Source organism: Nipponia nippon, unplaced genomic scaffold, assembly GCF_047370975.1.
Source record: "Nipponia nippon isolate SJK-2023a ecotype South Korea unplaced genomic scaffold, ASM4737097v1 scaffold_4, whole genome shotgun sequence".
In the NCBI taxonomy this organism is placed as follows: Eukaryota; Metazoa; Chordata; class Aves; order Pelecaniformes; family Threskiornithidae; genus Nipponia; species Nipponia nippon.
In genome coordinates this window covers 61048360-61070301 of record NW_028262358.1, presented here as the reverse complement: position 1 = coordinate 61070301, position 21942 = coordinate 61048360, and the positions used below count along the sequence as shown (strand labels likewise).

Sequence of the window (21942 nt, the reverse complement as noted above, 5' to 3'; positions counted from 1 at the left end):
CATGGGCATACAGGAAGTTAGAACAGGAAAAAAGCATAATGAAGTAAAGGGAAAATTGGTATCAGATAAGTGAGGAGCCCTAGGCCAAAATTTTTCTCAGGCATTAAGGCTTTTATCCTAATGAAAGCACACAGTCATAAGCTATCAAGAATATTATTAAGGGGTCAATATAGGAACATTCTCAAAGGAAATATGAAGAAAGGAAAAGTTGTTTAGGGATAAAAACACAGTCTTTATATGTACAAAAGTCCCTGCTCATTTAGATTGATGTGAAAACTACATTTTTTTTAATCCACTGACTTTCCTATTGCAGAGGAGCAGAGTCCTGTTGCTGCTGAGATGACAGTTTCTAAACATAAATGTTCCACATCGTACTTTGTTTCTCTCTCACTGCCTCTGTCCCAGTGGAGGAACGTGGTTAATCTGCTCTGTGACTCATTTTTATTAAGTAGGCCTCAGATGCATAGTGCTTAAATAGATGCCTTTTTTTTTTTTTTCTTCACTTCCCCAAACTAGTGTCCTCATTTATCTGCCATTTAAGCACACAGTAGTGCTGTTGACTTAAGTGACCTCCATTGGCTTCAATGGGAATACTTACATACTTAAAATTAAATTTATTTAATGCTTTACAAGACTGGAACTTAGGAAATATACATTTTGTGCATCTTATTCCATGAATGAAGACTAGTAAATTGAGATCAGCTGTCACTTTTTTGCATACATGTGGCACCACTTTGTAGTTTATTATTGCTGTGCAAGGTGTTGATAGTTAGTCACAAGTATATATCTTTTCTCAATTGAAAGTAGTAAAACAGCTGGCCTCAGGGTCAGTATTGGGGAAGCTGAGCCTGAAAGGCCTGAGACTGCGTAAGATCCCAGGTTAGATGAATAGCTCACCTCACAGCAAAAATTTTGGTATTCCAACTACAGTTATAAGTAATGGGTGTTTTGAAGACAATTTTTAGGAGAAAGTGTGAAAGCTCTGGAACTGTTAACAGATGTAGATCTGACAGCAATAAAAGTTATAACAAAAAAAATAGCATAGTAAGAGACACAAGCTATTTATATTACTTTTCCTCATCAGACTATAATCTGTTGTTTTAGCTTTGTTTTTTTTTTTTTTTTACAAAATCTCACTGATGTAATTTGTTCTCCTCTGTACACTGATAGCTTCTTTGCTTTAAACCTAATTTGGAAGTCAAACCTTACCAAATTGTAGCACACTATATTGTGACAAACTGTTTAACTGACATTGTAGTATATCCGCTAATAATGATCACTGCATAATTACCTAATAAGATTACATTATTATTATAATCTATTTTTATTCTAATGTACTAATATAAGGTATTAAAAATCAGACAATTTATATACCAGTAAACGGAAATGTGAGACTGATCTTGACAAACTACATGATTAAGATCCCACTAGGTTAATTCGGAGAAGAAAAATGCTCACAGAAATGAAGTATATTAGGTGTCTGAAAGTGCTAAAATGCAGCTGGTAGAATTTTTCAGATGTGCTAAATTCAGTTTCTGACCTAACCACTATGGAGTTTACGCTTTAACTAATCCTGGAGAAAAAGCTTCACTTCTTAAGCTGCTCTGCTATGTCATTGCTACAAAAGGTGAAACAAATCATCATGAATAGCTGCATCAGAAGGAGAACAGAGTGTACTTTTTCGTATATGATTATTCTATTGCATGTAGCACTTTTAATGGGAGAATCTGAATAAGTAATTAGGTGTAAACATCATTTATTTCATTTGGAGATTTAAATTCCCGTAAATCATTGCAAAGGTCACTTTCTATGGATTTGCAATGAGGTCCGAATGTCACAAAGTAGTTGTTATCTCCATATAAATAGTTGCAGGTGACATCTTTACTTTTTTGTGCACTGACTTACATTGTTGATTTTTATCTCATCAAAATTACAGTAAGACTAAATGAATTTATAAACTAAAAATAAAGTGAACCTTATGTAAGTAGTTCTACTACCAAAATATTAGATATATTTACCTATGTTTTCATATTTGTGTTACTGTGTGACAGTTTTGGAACTAAGAGCAATGTAGGGTAAAGATGCCTTTAGTTTTTAAAGGAAGCAGAATTAACTGAAGTAATTTTACTCTGAAGGGTTTTGTAGTACAAATGTGTTTCAATAGTCTGCAGATCACATCTGCTCAGTTTACAAGTAATGTGTTATCAATTTGTATGGCGTTGTGTTTCTGCAGCTTTAAACTCTTCCTGAGATTTGAAAAAGTGAGCTGTACTGTAATCTGCATCAGCATTAGTGGTGACTCAAGTGTATTAACACAGTGTATTAACTCAAGTATATTAACACAGGCACCCCAACTTCTCTTGTACATGCGTAATAATGAAACTTAGTGGGGTTAGAATAACAGTGATCATCTACATGCAAAATATTGCCAGATTGATGCACAGATCCCAGGTGACTTTGCCATTAGAAAAACTTCTAAAATTACTCCTTATTAGTTAGAACTAAAGGAAAAGAAAAGAGAACAAAAATTTCTTCTGTAGTCTTCAGCAGTCTTCCATTACTCCTAGATGTCATTTCTAGTCACAATTGGAATTAATTTTTAAAGATCAGCTGATTAAAGAAATATAGGTTCTAAAACCAATTAGTTACATGCTACTTACAGCATTCATGTAAAAGATGATAAGTTATTCTCCCCGTACAATTTAATGGTAAGCAAAGTGCCACAAATTGAAAGTGATACTTCTTTAGCTCACTGATTGATTTTTATGTTGGGTCTTAAGGAGAACTTTCAAAGAAAGGCCAAATTCTGTGAAATTCCAGTGGATTATGACATTTTCTTCACTTGCTCAGAAATGGAAAAAGTATTTATACTTTCCAGTTGCATTACTTAAAAATGTGTGTGTGTGTATATATATATATATATACAGATAAGAATCACAGTTATATATATTTAGATAACTGATGCATAGGAAAAGAAAGCCAGTATGAATAGTCACAGTTAGGTTGCATACTGTTGTTGTGAACATAAGATGCAGTTACATGAATCAGGGTGGATGTAATTATCCCAAATTAGTGTATCAGAAAATGGAGACAGAAAAATTATTTGAGGAAAAGACCACAGAGGCAGCTAATATGCAGTTTTCCCTGCTCTGCATTGTATTCTGAAGTATGTCTGTGAATAAGATGGAAAAAAAAAGGTAAGTTTTCTTTTCTCATGTAGGGAGATATAGGGTACAATGCTAGACTGGCTGAAGCCCATTGGAGTTTTGCTAGTGACCTCACTTAGTGCCAGAGTTCCACCTTCAAAATGGGCTTTTCATAAAGTTCTTCATAAAGGCTTTTCATAAAGTTCTTCTGAGTCAGAACTTTGCTTCCAGTGAGGTAGAGGCGAATTTTGCTCTTGCCTTTAAGAGGTAAAAAGTAACTGTCAATCTTTGATAAATGCTGCAAAAGTCCTGCCTAAAACACATACCTGTCTTTACTTCATTCTCAATTTTGAATAACTGTAGTGTTGGCACAATTTACAGACTAATGTTTCAAAAGACAGAGATTTCTCAGGTTTATAACAATTTTGGCAATGGCAACACAGGCCATTCATATATTGCCTAGCTGTTCTGTATCAGAGTAATTGTGGGCAAGAAGTTTAGGAAGTCCCTCTGCTTGTTCAGACTCTTGAGACTGCCAGCAGGAGTGCTTGTTTTGCTGTGAACATCTGTGCCAGACTAAGAAGCACCAGCCTAAAGCTACTTAGTGGCCATCAGATGGTAAAAATGGCTTTTAGCCACTTCTGACCTTATCAAGATCAGCCTCTGCCAAGTGAAAGCTTTTACAGCTTTCCTCCAGTGTTTCACAAAGTCTACTCTTTAATTCATTCATAAAGGTTATCTATAATTTTTTAATTTACCATGCTCTCAGAGAGACTTTATTCCAGATCATTAATTTTTTTTTTTTTTCCCTGAGTAATTGCAACACTCGTCCCTGCATACTCTCTAGTTCTTATGAAATACTGTGTATAGTCTGTAAAGGATTTAAGAACGCCTAAGCCAAAACCTCCACCCTGGGAAGAGAGGAATAATCCCTTCAAAATTTAGCAACTTTAAGCTCTTCAGTCTGACAGTGGTAAAAGCAGCAGCAGTGTTAACTACAGCTTTGAAAATAGAGCTATTTTTTTTCCAAAATTTATAGCTTGAAATTTTGAAATATATTACCATTTTCCTCCCAGAAGCTTCACTGTCAGTTACTAAGTAAAACCATCATTAATCACAAGTAGCTATAGTCATGTGCTGATTGTAATTTGGTCACACTGAGCAAAAGACGAATGATATAGAATACTATTAGCAATGATGGTTTTAATGTAGACATTTATCATTGATTCAGGTTCACTTGATATGACTTTGGGATAAAAACAGGGAAAAATTGCCTCGCTGTTGAAAATTTTATTGCTATTAAATCATAATTTTGGCAAAGATGTGCAAATAAGACTGGCAGAGCTTTCCTTTCCCATTTTTCCTCTCCTAAAAGGCACAATTACAGAGGACTCATAAGAACCCAGATGCAGTGCAATTAGAAAAGTGAATGCTGATTAGTTGTCATCTGTCTAATAGCTAATAATAGAAGCACAGTTTTTTGGCAAGCTATCTATTTATAGGAGTCATTCAGTTTACCCAGCTCATCAGAATAGGTAAGATCCAATAGGAGAAGGATAGATCTATATGCGCTTTCTGCAAAGGCTTTATTCTCCCCCTCACCTCATAAAGCTCTTTCAAGCAGCCCTGCATAAGTGGCACAGAGACCAGCCAGTGGCACAGAGACTGATGACACACTTAAGAAAATCTTCATTATCTAACTTTATTCTTTATATCAGCCAGAAATACAAGGCAATTGTAAGTTTGTGTGACAGAAGAAAAAGAAGAAAAACAAAATAATTATATGCTTTGCTTGTAGAAAATGTATTATGCTGTATGTGTTAAGCACTATTTCTCTACTTTGAGGTAACCTTATAGTTGTAACACTGACAGGAGCAACACAGCATAGAAATGCATCTATAGTTGAAAATTATCGTTAAACCTTGAATGTGATCTAGACCTAGCTGACTTCACAAATACATACAGTCTTGGAAATGAGTCCTAATTCTCCATCAAGAAAGAAGTATACCATTTTACATGTAAAAAGACAGAAAATCAAAAGTGTGTCATTCTTGTTTTGGCTTCGGCTCTGAGGATGGAATCCAGAAGGTCCATCTGTGGCTGCAGGAGGGCCAAAATGTAATGGCTGTGAGTGCATTCAGGCAGGCAGGTGCATGCTGGGAAGAAGAGGTTACTGTACAATGTAAACCTGAGGTATATGATGGGACTCTCCAGGGAATTGTCCAAGGGAGATTTAAAGCAGATTGGAGGGTGGGAGGGAGAGAGAGAGAGAGAAAGAGGCTTAGTTAATGAGTTTGTAAATATCACAGATCTGCAGGTCACAAATACCATCTGCATTCAAAGAATCACTTGCAACTAATACAGCCCATGGAGGTTTTGCCTTTTCCATAGTTTTGTTTTGTTCTGTGTTGTTTTATGCAATGAATGAGTTGCATAGCTGGATGTTGTCTGCAAATGCTGTGACCTGTGATTAGAGCTCTGTGGAGACCACGTCCATAGGCCAGCATGTGTGAAAGAAAATGTGGTAGTATTACCCAGAAGAAAAAACTTCACTATTCAGTAGCAAAGTAGGAATCATTCTGTAGTCTTTCTGGATAACCATGCCTTAAGAATTGTAACTCTTTTGCATGCTTTTACAGGAAAGGTTTTTCTAGGAATTATTTTCTATTAAATTCTGACAGTATTTGGGAATGAAGTTCTGTTTGTTAGCAGCCTAGATAAATTCTTCAGGACTTTTTCTTAAGGCTGTGACCAGATAGTACTCTGGTGAGCAAACAACAGCAGTGCACTTCCTTTCTGTTTGGTGTCTTAAAACAGTTACACAGTTACGGAATGCTGAAGGTGAACTTGTCAAATAACCTAATCAAAACTTATTAGTCTGTTTTTAGTAGATAGGTTTTCCTCATTTCAACATACACAACATGTATTTATTGTTCTATTTATCAATCCATTTGGAATGCATTTCTACATTTTATAAAGAAAACTGCTTTGCAGGGCATTACTCATGGACGTATTTTTATCTTTGAAATCAGCTGTGTGATGCAATGTGTAACATAGAATAATCTTTAAGATTCCTGATATTTGGCACTGAAATGAATCTTCAAATTCATTGTTTCCACTTTCCTGAAGGACTTCCTGAAGATTACATGGGAAGCAATTCTGTCTTGATGTCTAATGCACTTAATATAAAAACTCCAACCCATAGTGACATTGGTGAACTCCAGCAGTATAGTACACTGGATAATTTTGTATATACTCTATATTAACAAAGTTTGAAGAATTTAGTCCTTTGCATAAAGCTTTCTAGGATGTCAAGCTGCCTCACTGGGTGGGCAAACACTGCTAGATAAGGCAGCGTATGCTTTGGAGATACAGTGTCTCTTGTGAGAAAATGGGGAGTGGTCTGCTTCATTACACCTTATGAAGTTGTAGGAAGTGTCAAGTCCAACCTGACTGTAAGCAAAAGTGCGAACGACAGCCAAGTCTCATCCAGAACCCTTAGGATTTCCAAAGCAACCAAAACTGACTTCTACTACTTATGTTGTGAGAGGTAGGGCTACGAATGGGCAGCAATCCCATTTTTGTTGTTATACCTGACACATAAATGAAACAAGGGTCTCAAAAAGTAAACTCTTCACCAATAATCATGTTATTCATAATTCTCAAAATATGTGTTGTTCTTACTGCATATTCTGCAAGTGCTGTTCTGAACCTTGCTGCATTTTTTTGAGATCTGGCTTTGTTGCTTTGGTTTGTTTTTTTTTTTATTGTGTGTGTGTGCAAAAATAGGGGAAAAAACCATCGTATTTCCATATTATTAGCTGATCCATCTGAGTCTGGTAGAGTAAGACTGGAGTTGTTGTTGTTGTTCAGGAATTATTCTCTATTTGTGTCTGAATGCCATGTAGTTGGAAATGTAGTTAGAGGTTTTTGCTCTTAAAAACATCATGTTAGAACTGAATTTTAAATTACTTTCCTACAATTATAATTTCTGTTGCTGAAGTCACACAAGGAGACCTTTGGATTTCCAGGGATCCAGCTAGATAATCACACTGATTTTAGCAGCTCCTTTGGAGACAAAACCTTCTGTCGAAAGCATGAATATGCGTGCAATTCGTCCAAGTAGAACCTGCCCATAAGCATCCAGTTACCGAATTTGCCCTGTGTTCTTTATCTGATTACAGGCGAGTCAGCAGCCATTAACAGCACTGAGCTAAAATCCCCAAGCAACTTCAAGGCTCTGATGATTTACTAAAACCTTTAACAATACAGTTTATGCTTCTGTATATTTTTCCTGTCAGTGCTGCAACTGTGATTTATACAAGCAGCGCCTGTGCCCACTTTGGAAATATAGACTATGTTGTGCAATCACTTCTGAGCTGTTCTGCTCGTTGTGTACTGTGATGAATAATACTCACTTCACACAGAGAGACATTCCCAGCAAGCTCGGAATTCAGGAGGGAGAGGAAAAAACCCAACCCTGTCTACTTCTAAAATTGTTTCTGTTGTCTGGTGAAGGTAACCACCAATTTGCGTGTGGTGGCATGCTTCCACTGCACACTTCAGAAAGGTCTTGATGGCTGTAGGCTACTGTGCTCTTGCCCTTTCCTCAGCCCACAACAAAAGGACACGTTGCTGGTGCCTATATCTATAATACTAAAGGTCCTATTTAGATGCTAGATTAAAATAGCCCTTGGGATAACATGAATCTTAAGTGTATTTAAAATCCTTGGAATGTATTTAACTGAAAGAATTTGGCAGTGTGATTGACAATCATTAGTAATAGGGTTAACCTATGCCAAAATTTCTGTTTGAACAGCAGCATTGTCTGTACTAAACTGTCAGCTTGAAAGCCGTGGAAAAGTTCAATTAATGTCGTACAGATATTTGATCAGTGGCCACTGAGGCTAAGGATCCATATGTTTGGAGCTTTGTAGAAACAACTTTCCTTCTTTTGCTATCTTTGCATGCTCCTTGTACATATACAGCCTGAATAAAATAATCCTGGCACAGATGCAACCTAGCCCCTGTAATCTCCAGACTCCTCTAATCTTCAAATATAATCTTAGTAGTGTTTCCTCTTGTAATGACTCTTCATTTGAAGACGCTACTCATGTCTTCAACTGTTTCATACTCTTCTTTTACTTTATGTTGAATTAGTCTGTTCCCTAAAACATCAAGATTTATGGTTCCTTTCTTCTTATAATCTCCAAGTTAGTAATGGGAGTTGCTGATAGTAATTAGTAATGTATTATTAATTATTATTATTATTATTACTATAAATTAAACAAAAACCTTTTGTTGTGATTTTCACCTTTTAGATAAAATCTGAATCTCAGACCAAGAGCAAAAAAGCGTTTCATTTTCCTGGGCTTTAAGGTTTCTTTCATGGTGGTTGTCATAAGCAAGTGATTAGCTATTAAGTTATCACTGCTGACTTGTATATAAGACACAAGAAATCTTTCCTAATGGGAGAGTTAGATTAAATATGACATCAGATACTACTGTGTGTGAGATATTTAAGGCTGGCCAGAAAACAAGAATTAATTTTTGCCAAATCATATAAAGATTTCTGTCCTTGGTTTTATCCCACATTGGACAAATACAAGACCTTTTAAAGCCAGTGGAACAAGAAAATGAAACTGGATTTCTTACATTCCTGTGCTGTGAGCACCAGCCTGTAAAGTCAGTCTCCTAAAATGTTAGCTTGGCACTGTCCCATCTTATTTAAGAACTGACTGGTCATTAGGTTCTCCTGGGAAGAGAGATGTCACCACACTCCAGCAGTAGTCAAAGCACTTACCTGGGGAGAGAAACCTCCTGCTTCAATTTTTCTGTGGAGCCTATAGGGAAGTGATTTAATCTTTGATTCTTCTGCATCCTAGATTAGCGCTCTTCTCATGGTGTCTTTGCCTCCTGCCAAAATCCTTACTGTGGAAGAACTGCAGACTGGTTTAACTACTGGTAAAAATTATTCTGTCAATGATGGCAGCAAAGAATCTGCACAATGGCAGGCAGAAAAGAGTGCGTTTTCACCATTATAGATGGAAATGTGGATATGTTAACATGTATTTTCTATCATGTCAAGAATAAATGAGCCCCTCTTCTCCATTCCTTCCCTGCCCCAGCTTGCAAGTTTGCCTTGGGGAAAACTTCCTTGGGATTTTGTGGAAATCTGTTTAATCAGGTATAGGTGATTCTATTCTATAAGTACCTTTTCAGCAGTGTTTCAAACTACATGGCAAGCTATACCACCAAGACAAAGTTAGTGGATTAAGTCCCAATCATGCTTCTGAAAAGAATCTCTATTTAGCGATCCTTGGAGTGAAAGCTGTATGTACACAAAGTGATGTGAAACACAAAAGGCAAAACGTATCTTCCACACTGAAACTGCAGCTTCCTGAAAGCCAGCGGGATTTTGTGGGGGTGATAAAGTTTACACAGTTAGAGCTTTCTAAAAACAAATCCTTTGAGAGAATCTGCTGCTGTGACTATAAAGTACGTTAAACTGTTTTTAAAACCCTTGAATTCTTAAGGTGTTATTGGATCAAATAGAGTTATATTTATTTCCGGCAGTACCAATTTTTCTGTGTTACTTTCTTTTAAGAAAAGTCCTCTTGACTTATCTAATGTTGGATAAATGTCTTTTATTAACCAGAAATTTCTTGTTTTGAGACATTCTAGAAGCGTTAGAACTGTTGTAATGATATTAAATGCCATTACATAATACAATCCCACAAAACCTAGTCAAAGAAAAGAGATCATCAATTAACAGCAAGAGGGAAAAATTCAGTGAATTTGCTGTGTAATAGTTACTGATCATGTGTCTATCTTCTTTTTATAACTCACGATAAGAAAATGGATCAATGATTTGCTACTAAATGCTTCCATTTTCTCAATATCTAAGAACACGTAAAAAGCTACTTTTGCTCACCAATTCCTGACTTGTGAATTATGAAAAAGCTGGAAGAGAAGCGTTTTCCCAAAAGGCCCCTGGGTTAAGCACTTCTCAGTCTAAATATTCTTTGGCTCTTTGCCATTCACTGGCTTTATCAATCATTTGCACTTATGTAGCACTTTGCAAACACTATTAAAGTTATGTCTTGCCTCATTCCTGTGTGAAAGGTAAATATCATCCCATATTCATTAGAAAATGTAGATGGATTTATATAGACACTAGAGAGAATACAGTTAACCAGTAATTTTTCTTATACATATTTGTCTGTGAGTTTTTTCTCATTTTGTACTTTCACGGAGAACAGGGTTCCTGTGTCGTTTAACAGATGTGCTTATGCCTACAGATTAAACCCATTCTAAATTCATAGGAATGTATATACATATATACACATATATAGGAATGTATATAATATATCTACAGTCACAGCAAGATGACCGTCAATTTCTGTTGGTGTAACCCCTTTGGAATTATAATGCCATGGTAGCAGGTTCCTCATCTTCTGCCTGGGACATAGTTAGCATTCCTGCAGTAACCTTCTAGGCTATCCTAATCACTGAAGCATATTAAAGTAGTGATATTGCCCACTGAAAAATGAAACGTTCGCGTTAGGACAGGGTTAAGACTCAGATTGGAACCTGTTGCTTGCTTGCTTGTATTGACAGCTTATGGGGAATGTCAGAACTGCCCAGTGTTAATTTATTTAAAATATATACTAGTCTTTGTATGATATGCACAGACAGAGAGAGTGGAAGAGAGCATGCTATAGACAGGTAAACATATATGTGTGTATATAATGGAACATATGCAGTACATTCAGCTTTACGCTTTTCTTTGTATGCGCTGAAAGACAGTTTTACCCAGAGAGTGCATTCCAAAATCAGTGTGTTACAAAAAGCAAGATTTATTTATTCATATTTATTCTTAACAAATTTTAAGAATTTCTGAATAATTCTCCCTCCCCTCCCCCGTGCCCCAGTGATGCTATTTTCTGGGCTATGTTGAAAGTGGTGCGACACAAGCTTCCCAGCTGAGGGAGGTGTCAAAAGGGAGAGACTGGAACACATAATGAATCTGGCTACACATTGCATCCCTGCATCCCGTGCTGATCCTCACCAACACACAGGAGCAGCCTTTTTCCTCATGCCCCCATGTGCAGCCTGGCAGCCCCACACTTGTTCCCCAGCAGCCCCCCTGGTCCCAGTCCGGCCCAGGTGCTTCCACTGAAAAAGAGGGGAAGCACAGCCTAAGTATGAGGAGAGGTGAGGCAGTTACTTTGAGGTGCAGGATACAAAAAGGCTTTATTGAAGGAGGCCTCCTAGTTGTTTGCTGCATGTTTCTCACCTTTGGGAAGGTTGAGGAGGCTCAGCCAAAAGCATTTACCTTCTGTAAACTATGGCTTTTCATGTTGCTGTGGATTTCTCTCATATTCCAAGCATGTTTGCTGGACTCCCTCTATTATCAAGAATTTAAAAGAATAAGTAAGGAAATAAGAGAAGAGAAAATATCTGAGCCAGACAAAAACATTTTTGTTACAGTTCTGACTGCTATGTTTGACCCGCTAAATTGAATACTAAAATGGGGCCAGGTAGGTCAAAAGTCCTGTTTTGCACTTCTGGCTTCTGAATTAGAAGAAATAATGGTAACCCTCTCAGTCAAATTCACAATAGCAATGCCATTCAGTAAAGGATCAAGACCTCTTTTCTTTAACTTGCTAGCAATTTGTCTTGGAATAAGTGGCAATTACTAGCCAAGATTAGAAAAGCACTGCTTATGATTTTTTTTCCCCACTTTGGCATTTAAAAGATTTTTTTTTCCCATCTTTTCCGCAGTAAGCTCTTTCATTAATATATATATATATTTATTATTTTTATTAGTATACATTCAATAACACTACTATCTGCCTATGTCTTTTTTTATGTATGTCAGTGTAGGTAACAGTTATCTCAGTTGCTATCTACAACATAATTAATACTCAGACAGGATTAAAAGAGAGGGCTATCTGGACCTAACATCATTTAAGCTAAATGTTATGATTGAGTTTTAGTACTTGATTTATAGAAAATTAATATGAAATGGTCATTAGTTTCACCAAGAATGAAACATCTCTTTTCATGAGGAAAACCAAGATGTTTTATTTTTGAGTTGAGCATTTTATTCCTTAGTTCTGCCAGCAAACCCCAAAGCAGTTATTCATAGAGCTCTTGCAGTGAGTATCCTGATCTTGCTTCAGAATCTGATTTTCTTGCAATATAATAAACTCCATTTTTCTCAGCCAATAAGCTCTCCTCCCCACTCCCAGCTGCAAAGAAGATATTTATGATTCAGGGTATTGTTGTTCATGTCCTACACATGTAGTGTTGGACAAGAAGTGTTTTTTCCTTTTTTTTTTTTTTTTTTTTTTTAGCCAGCCACCCACTCCACAGTGATTTTACAGAATAGACAATAGAAATTCCACACTCTATTTATTTTCTGGGAGTTCCTTTCTCCTGTTCAAACACAAGACTAGGAAACTTACACAATGGTAAAATATGACCTTTATGGGATTTTTTTGAAAGCAGTTTCAGAGACCATGTTCCCCCCCAGTTTTGCAGTGTTTAAGGGAATATTTTGATCTTTTTGGAAGGGAAACAATGCCAGTGAGGTTGTGTCATCTGTCTGTGCTACAAGGGCTCGATAGAGGACACAGGCCTGAAGTAAAACCCCATGAGAAGAAAATGCAAGCTGAACGTAACATCTAACGGCTCCAGGGGGAAGGAACCACTTGACCAGTTATGTGCATCATGATTATTGGCACCTGCCAATCAATATTTGCACATGTCCAGCTGGCTATCAAACAGGTAGGGGTCATGAGATGAAGCTGTGAACAAAAGGGAAGGTTCGCATTATGTGTGAAGTACATGAAGGAGAAGTAACAGTCTTGTGGAAGGGTGCAAGAAGTACAGCTGGGGAGGCAGGAGACAGGGAAAGCTGTCCTTACCTAATATTGCTGTGATAAGGGCAGAAGGCGCAAAAACGCAAACTTCATGAGTTCAGCTGCCTCCCAGATCCAACTAGCAAAAGTCTGTTATTCCAGATGTTAGAATCTGTGGTTAAATACATGGGCATCTCCATCAGTAAGTATGTTAGGTATGAAAAAAATGTGTAGCAAAATGGATTTTGCACCTATTTAGTGTATAGGTTGTACATATTATGAAAATAAGTGAACAAGTACAAGGAGCGGATGATTCTAAAAGGGAACATGTCAAGGCAGGAGCGCTTGCAGGTGTGTGAGGGGTCAGTTACTCTGCCAGGAATCAGATGAAATACACTTTTATCTTTGACCATTTTATAGCTTCTCCTTGTGTGCATTCTTGGTACTACTTTCATATATTCTTTCTGGCACACCACTTTCATTTATTTCCCTATCAATTTATTGCCATGTGTAACATGCACTATGGTGTAGTCACCAATTAGTCACAGCACTCCAACAGGATTTACAGCTGCTCAGTCCATGGGTAAATTTGGCCCACACCATCCACCCAGCTGGACATTGATAACTTAGGAGTGAACTTATTTTGTACAGGTATGATACAATACATTTGATCTTAAAACTGGCTATGAATAAAAAAAGATTATTCCCCAAATGCTTGATTAAACTTGAGAGGTAAATTTGCAAAGATGTGTGTGGGGAGTTCCGTGAGTAAATCTTATTATTGTTAACAGGATTTGGGTATTTATCTCCCCACACAGCATTTAAAATCTCTCAATAACAATAATAATTAAAAAAGGCCTACTAATGGCATAAAAAGTGTAAAGAACATGTTTGCAAAATTATCTTCTCGTCTTCTTTCAGATTTGGATTAACAGAGAGTGGGTCATTTACAGTATTTTCCAAATTCAGGTAACAAACTATCATATATTAACTCTATTCCATGACAATTGATAACTTTAATTTCCTATGTAACTTTGGAGTAGATCTGTTCCGGATGACAGAATCTGCTTAATTCCCATGATGTCACTTAGGCCCTGATCTTGCAATCGCATTTGCACAGATGGACTCCTGTATCCAGACTGAGCCCACATATGCCAAAGAGGCTCCACACAATGAAGGCATTGGCTCATGGAAATCCAATTGCAAGATCAAGACCTTAATTCCCTTTAGTTTTGTCTCTTCCTAATGAGAGCTGTCAATTACTTATAGTAATTAGGTGGGCAATGGATGTTAATGGGACGAGATTTTAAATATGCTACTTCAAAATTGTATGAATAAATCATACAAATTTCTTTGCCTGTCTTTTACCATATGTCCTCATTCAAATCCATATCATTTGTTTTACATCTGTTAAAGAAAGGCACATAATATACAGGTACTACAGTTGACTTTGAAGGACTTTAAAGGTGAAGTGCCAACTTTTCAATACTTGTCACAAAAGAGATCTTTTAGCTAACAATGGAATTGTTGGATTTGAAAAGAAAGTTATGGATTTGCTAGTAAAAATGCTCCATTCTGTTCTTTCTTTTTTATGTTGCCCATACTCCCTTGTGAAACAAAACTTTCTACACTAAATTGCTCTTAATTTGTACGTCAGAGGGAATGAGACTGTAATACTTATTTTGGTCATAAGGGTATGATTCACCTCTCCATTCCTTATGTTTAAGGTTGGTGTCATTTATTAACATCAGTAGAAATCTGATGGGGTATCTATAATTTCCTTATAAGGCAAATATTATGCAAATAGTTGGCTTTAAAATGCAGATTTCAGTCCATTTTCCTGAATTTAATGCAACCTTGTGCAAACGATATATTATAACATGCATCTTAGTATGCCAGGCACTGGATGTCTCCTGTGGAGAAAACAAGCGTAAGTTAAGCGTAAGTTAAGCAGACATGCCTTCACACTGCAGAGTGCTCAGTTGCTGGATCAGGTCAGTGTTAGGCAATTACAGGTTCCAATATTTTAAATAGAGTCTTTGCAGAAAGTACCATTAAATAACTGTACAGATCTATTCATTTTTCCAAGCAGAGGCAATAATTGGTGACTGTTGGCATTACGTACAAACACTGTGTTCCTCCAAGAATAGCCCAGTGTGATTAGCTCTCAGCAGATCAGCTGTTCTTTTACGAACTCTCTTGAGTGGCTTTTTGTCTATACGCGTTTACAGATAAAGCCACTGTAACTGAGCACAGCTGATGAGTCATTTCACTGAGTTCTGTACATCTGTTCCAAAACAGTTCATTGTTTTGTTGAAAAAAGAACAAACTTCTATTTTTAAGAAAGCCTGGGTTCACAACATTGTTATTAAGAAAAAGCTCAGGCAGACATCTTATAATCTTAGCCTGTGACATGAAGAACACTCCCGCTTCGGTCTAACCGTAATACTTAGTCTAAAAATGCCTTCTTGACATTGTTTTTCTATCTGTTGACTTTTCTCTCTCTTACCTAAATGCAGAATTCAAACTGTGTTTTCCTCAGTAAATCACATTTTAGTTCCAGGGATTAGGGATGATTCAAAAGTAATTGAAAGCAGAATGCAGCTGGAGTGCTCATCTAGTTCATGTATAATAAGGACTCTTACCACTTCTGCCCATTCCTGGTCTTTTGAAATGCAATATTTCAGCAGGCTATTTAGTTCGCACTTCTTCAAACAGTCATGGATACACATAGCTAAAAGGCCAAGAGTTCAACCTTTTATTTAAAAACAGGCAGCTGTGTATCTCTGCACTATTGAGGAGTCTGGAAGGTTAATAAAAATGTATACTTGAGCTAAATCATGTACTATGTCTTAAAAATACTAATTACAATGCATAAATTTAGGTCTATGGCTACTGGTGTACTATAACAGAATACTTTAACTTGCAGCTCTGGTGGGTAGAACTTACGTGTTTCCAGCTTGTTTCATATTGATTTAGCAATCATCAGAAGAGCTTTAATGCTTATAAATGAAATCATTTGTTTAAATATTTGTTTAACTCTTAGACACTAACGTCAACTTGATGCTTGCTAACTCAGTAGTTGAATAGGATCAAAATTTGGGAATTGAGGATATAAAGCTCATCAGTCGTAGCAAAAATGGACTATAATTGATTCTGCCTTTGTGCTGGGAAATAGACTTCTTGATTTCACAAAGTTCCTTGTACTGCTCTGCAAAGATCAGACTCTCAAACACTAAACCATAACACTTTTGCAAGCAGTAAGATTTTAATTTTCACAGTGAATGAATTATGGATTTATTAAGGCTTTTAGGACAGTAACTGGAGCAAACTTACTTGGTAAAATGACAAAAGTGAGCATACAGACAGAAGTGTTGGTAGTTAACAGTGTGATTTGGAATAATAATTAAAAACAATCACAGCTGCAGATGTTTTCTAAAAGATCAAACCAGGTGAAAGAGGAATTATAATGGTGGAATGGACAATTGGTCTGAAGAGTTGGATGGAGCCATAGTTGCATCTCTTGAGGGGAGGTGTTAGTTGTTTGCAACACAGAGTTACAGGCAGAGTGAGGAGGGGATGTTTTTCTTCCTCTTTGGAGCTTAAAGTAGAAAATAATATTTTGTTCACCACAATGCTGCAAGAATTGGACAATTTCTCTTTCTGCAAATGTCCCTTGGACTTTCAGTTATGTCTTTGGCCTGCTGCATTTAGATACCAGTAATACAAGAGTCCGTAAGATTTCACAGGAAGATAAGACTGATGACCACCACCTGCATCTTCACATTCAGTTTCTTTTCAGGCAAGGAAATAATAAAATCTCATAAACAGATCAATTGCCAAGTAAAAGCTTGCTTTTTAAAAACCACTGGCCATATAGGGAGGCCGTTGAGAATCCCAGTGTTCTTACAGCTGGAAAACAGCAAGCTTAATTTTATTCATGGACAAATGTCCTTGTGTTGACATTGTCCTTTAGCTTAAATAGCTGTCCGTCTTCATACAGTTATGCATTGTAGACATGACCCTGCTCAGTATTTGTGTCATTAAGCTAAAGAGCTCAGCTTTTTTTCCTTATTTGTTTAATCTTTCTTCTGATAGAGTTAGTGTTACTTCCTCTTCTGAGATCAGAGCACGCAACTGCAGCTGGCATCTTTGCAATGCCTCTCACACAACATTCAGTGATTCCCCAGGTCCCTTGGATACTGAAAATGGTGAATGTGGTGTTCATGTTGCTGCTGTTGAAAATGAGAATGCAGGGTTATCTCTTTCAGAACGCATCTGCAGGTTTTGTTTTTACATTATAAAACCTTCAGCAGTTAGGTACAGTTTTGAGATGTAACACCTTGGCCAGCTTGACACTCCCACAGCTTTGCACAGCTGAGGGAACTAGGCTGAAGTTTCCTCAGTAAAAAAGAGATGTTACTGGTGCCCTTGTGTCAGCAAAGGAGTCTTGAACCTTGGAATTTATTCCCTTCCTGGATTGTCTTTCACCTTTCACATTTTAGATTTATTAACCTTGCACACTGCAAAGTTTGTATTTCTAATGCATCCAATCTTAGGGAAAAACACTTGTTGACAGGTACAGAAACTATTAAGCCTGGTTGGCCCAATATCCATTTATTTTATACTCTGGTTTCATAGGAAAACAAGGCTTACATAGTTATGCTGTGTGTGTGGCTACATGTAACCGCATACACATATCAAAGCTGTCTGTCCATTTGTCCCCCACACCTACAGAACAACTTTTGAATTAGTTTCCTGATTCCAACCAAATTTGACTGAAGGGTAAAGTTTACACGGATTACTAAGTTCCTGTAGGGTTTTGTGAAAGTAGTAGGAGGGTAAAAGGTGGGTATCAATTCCCTTCCAACGGTGGGAAAAACTGCGCTGTGAATTCAGCCTTTATGAGACACCAAAGACTCCATGCTCAGGAGAAGTACTTCATGAATGCTCAACCTTGGAAAAGTTTCAAGAATAGGTTTTATCTTCTTAGACTCTGATATCCATAAGAAACTTAGTTTCCTTTGTCTTGGAGCTCAGGGAGCCACTTTGTGAACTCTGTTAGAATTAAGCAAAACTGTATGTCTTAAATATTTGACTAAGTATTCTGCTCTCACATCATGTAGGTATGTCTGTCCTGAGTTCTTCTGAACTCTTTCTATTTGTTACTCTGAGTAATCAATCACAATATATCTAACACTTATACAAAATCGTGACTTCCACATCTGGCTGCTTGCCTGTGCACCTGATGATTTCTCTGGAGAAACTGTATAAATTAAAGACAGAAAAGTAAAGGGTCTTTTAGAAGTAAAAGCATCACAAATATACTTAAAATGCTTAGAGTTCAGAGGAAAAAATGTATGGTCTTTACACTTGGGGTTTAGCTGAGGATTTATTTAAGGAGCCAGAAGAGAGTTGACAATAGCATAAAAGGAACAGTAAAAAAGAGTCACAATTGTACAGTATGAACAGAGAAATAAGAATGAATAAAACCATCTGTCAAACTCATGAGTTTTTGTGCCTCTGGAGACTGCTGTGGCTATACCCCTTTCCCCAGGCTTGGTCATTAGCGAACTTTTTACTTGTGAAAACAGTAAAAGGCTGTATAGTGGCTATGGTAAAGTGCAAGGCACAGAGCGAGGGAAGTAAGAGTTTTAGATCAGCTAGAAAGCATGCATGTTGCTCTGTGTGCTAGGCATTTTTAAAAAATGTCTGAACCGTCATTACTGAAAACTTTCTTCTGTCAGAGAATTTCTGTATCTCTGACTTCTCCCACCACATTGTGTGCTTTTGATAGAGAAAGGAAACAAAGTTCAAATAAGCAAACAGCTCTATCTATGATATTTTAGTTGCATTGGTGTTAATTGGGCAGGGATTTGGGTTTTTGCTCACCGGTTGTAACTCTGTGTCTCATGTGTTTTTGTTTTTCTTATATTTTCTTACTAAGCTTTCTTTTTTACTGGAACCCAGACACTGGGAATGTTGAACTGCCTCTTATGTCTGAGTTGTATACAATGAATTGAGGACTGAACTTTTAATGCTTCCTGTAGAAACTACTTCAAAAATGTTATAGAAGAATATTTATATATATATATCTATTTTTCTAGTACATTTACCCATCCTGTAGAAATCTTCCTCTGCAAGCATACCTATTCTGTAGAATCTCTCGCTCTCCTGCCTCTGTACAGTCCCTAACCCAAGGAATTATTTTGTTCAGTTAAGCTCTTCAGCAAATGTGGAATCATCCTGGAATCAGAAGATGAAAAATAAGAAACATGATGGACACATTTCACAGCAGACTGTTTATTTATTTAGAGACAAATTGTCCTTTTATTACCTTCCCAGGAATGCTTTTTGGTCCCAAAAGGTGACTGGAACAGAATGTCACTCACAGCCGCTTGCTTGATTTATTTTTACTGTTGAGGCAGGAGTGATCTGCTATGGTGCTGGTGCAATACCTTCAACAGGAATTGTTCTCCAGCTGCCGAAATGAAGCAGGGAGAGAAGTTCCCTGTTCTGCATGGTCTTGTCATCATATGGAAAACAGAGCCATTTATCCCTATGAAGTGCTACCCAGTCTAAAAATAGCTGTGAATGGGAAGCAAAAGAAAGCTTTGCTTCCTGCATTCCAGCATAGGTGAACCACTGCGTGGCCCATATTTATTTATTTAACAGTCTTACCTTTACGTGATTACCTTCTGTTCTTCACTTCTATCTGCAGTAATGTTGTTTTGGTTTATGAATTAAATCACCAGATGTCAGTTCAAGATGACAGAAAACTGGCTTTTAGAGAAATTGTTCTTTCTCCTCTCAGTTTTGAAGAACTTGTCTTCAAAACTGAGCCTTACCTGTCATATTCAGGATAACACTATTTTGTCCTTTGTCTGAGATTCTGATGCCAAAAGCATTTGTTGCCTGCTAGAACACAAAGACAGAACTCTTCTACAGCCCCTAATGGTACACTGGTATCTATTTTTGTGACATCTTTGATTTGCATGTGAATCTCAGCTTGTGATGAGGTATGAGTAGACCTGTGTGTCTTCTCACAGCCTATGACAAACCTGTGGGAACATGATATTGGACTCCAGTGTGATACCGAGACTCAGTAACTTGATACACTTCTGTTGCTGTTCCAATCCCATTTTAGTCCAATCAGTATCTATTCATGTGTAGATTGTGAAAATTCCTGTTGTTAAAGTGATACCTGCTATTAACAATAGCTTTATGCTCAAACCCCAACATTTATAAGTGCTCCTGGGCATATTAATTAGATGCACACTACTGTTACAGTTTATTGGAAACAGTCTGGGTGGATAGAGAGTTTTACAGCTCCTCTTTCTAGTGAGATGCTGGCAGGGAAGGTTGAGCTTTTTGGGAGATAACAATGTTGGGATTTGTTCAGCTTCCAACTGGAGAAGGTCTGTTTGCCCACAGGATTCATTCCAGAGAGGTCTGCACAAACAGTAACCCTGTTTGGAAATCTGTCAATAGCAAGCATATAACAATGCTTTGTTTCCTTTACAGACCACGACTGGAGTGGAACAGAGTAAGTAATCCATCAATTCAGTTTGCACTTTGACACTGGGCATCGTTGTCAGGCTCCATTGAAAAGACATCTTCAACTATGGGAACGAAATGGATCATCTTAACATCTTCTTGGGTGTGGAAAGCATACTGACAATCTGAGGTTTGAACAAAGTAGTTTTCTTCAGAAAGCTGAGAGTCTTGCAAAGAACAGGAGGCGCAGTGAGAACACTCCTGGATTTACCATATGCTGTTGTTATTACCAAATGCACGCGCGCACACACACACCTGTGTGCACAGAGCTTGTGGCCAGTGGTTACCCTACTCTTTTATAAATCAAGACTTCTGAACTATCAGCTAGCCTTGACCTGGTGTCCGGCTGGTGGTTTGGCATTGTGGAGAAAAACATTTGGCATATCTGATTAGAAGCTCGCTGTAGATTGTAAAGTGAATTTCAACTATTCCTTCTAAAACAAGTTACTTCACAAGGCACAGGCTTCTTTTAACATTTAAAATGTTGTGGGGAAAAGTATTCTGACCCTGAGACTACTTGTGAAACATGCCTTGACAGTTTTGTTATCATTGAAAGTGCAGAGACTTTATGCTCATATAACTCAGTGTTTTTAAGTACCTAAATGACCTGGAAGACTGTGCCTCATTTTAGGAAGAAATTTAAACCCCAGATTGTCCAACTTGCTCCCAGATTAAAAGATTTCAGATGCTTTAGAAATGCACACTGATTTTAACTGTCGTTTATTTTAACTTTCTTTGACAATTCATGTAGGGATGAGTAACAAAAAAAGGTATTAGTCCTTCCAGATATCTTATTTTGTCACAGCTCAGGCAGCTTCAAATGCCACATCTGCTCACTCCTCTCCCAGCAGTGATTCCTGCTCCAAATTCCTGACGTCTCCCTTGCTCCCTGTCTGGCCCCCCTTCAGCCCCTGTCCCAGGCCCTTCATGTCAGTGCCATTTCCACATCATGTCTGTCCCACCAGCAGCTTTGCCACTCCTGGGGGTGTTTGTCTTTCACAGAGGTAGGTGAAGGAAGCTCATGGTGGGAAAGAAAGTGCAGCCTGCTCGTGGTGGCCCCTCATATTCCCTGGCGACAGTGGCAGGTGCCAGTGAAGGGGTGAGGAAAGAGATCTGCCTCTCCCTTGGAGCAAGCTCTCAATCCCAGGAGACGGGGCTTTTCCTCTGGCATGCCAGAGCTGCTCCTTTCTCCAGAAGACAACAGTTAGCTCCCATTGAACTCTTGTCATATTCCCCCATGTCTCCTAAAAAGATGAGATTTGGCAACGTTTTAGTGAAGGATTTAGGTGTTTTCGAAAATGTTGTGCTAATACTTCCCAGCTGAAGAAAGGAGTTATTTGTGTTGAATATTTCCTTTTTTTCTAAGGCTT

The 21942-nt window shown here is 37.6% G+C and overlaps 1 long non-coding RNA gene across 1 annotated transcript; it reads left to right on the top strand.

Annotated features, from left to right (window-relative positions):
* The first annotated feature begins 826 nt into the window (after positions 1–826).
* On the top strand, positions 827–21126 carry LOC148053325 (uncharacterized). Its single transcript, XR_015708846.1, has 3 exons — positions 827–879; positions 13937–13984; positions 20540–21126. It is a non-coding gene; the product is annotated as an uncharacterized LOC148053325 (long non-coding RNA).
* The last annotated feature ends 816 nt before the right edge of the window (positions 21127–21942 follow it).